This window comes from Colobus angolensis, unplaced genomic scaffold (assembly GCF_000951035.1).
Source record: "Colobus angolensis palliatus isolate OR3802 unplaced genomic scaffold, Cang.pa_1.0 Scaffold253, whole genome shotgun sequence".
Taxonomy (NCBI): domain Eukaryota; kingdom Metazoa; phylum Chordata; class Mammalia; order Primates; family Cercopithecidae; genus Colobus; species Colobus angolensis.
This window is the reverse complement of record NW_012115744.1, coordinates 536,242-536,683: the sequence shown is the minus strand read 5'-3', so window position 1 is coordinate 536,683 and position 442 is coordinate 536,242.

The window sequence follows — 442 nt, the reverse complement described above, 5'->3', positions numbered from 1 at the left end:
TTAAAGTAAACAAAATGTAACATGTTAAAATTTATGAGCTATGCCAAATCAACGTTTAGCACAGCTCATAAATACAGACCACCTATATTAAAAAAAAAAAAAAAAAAAACTTGGAAGTAACCAAGATGTCCTTCAGTAGATGAATGGGTTAATCCACACAATGGAATATTATTCAGCATTAAAAAGAAATGAGCTATTAAAATATGAAAAGACATGGAGGGGCTAGGCGCGGTGGCTCACGTCTGTAATCCTAGCACTTTAGGAGGCCGAGGTGGGCAGATCAAAGGTCAGGAGTTTGAGAAGAGCCTGGCCAATATGGTGAAATCCTGTCTCTACTAAAAATACAAAAATTCACTGGGTGTGGTGGCAGGTGCCTATATTCCCAGCTACTTGGATGACTGAGGCAGGAGAGTTGCTTGAACCCAGGAGGCAGAGGTTGCAG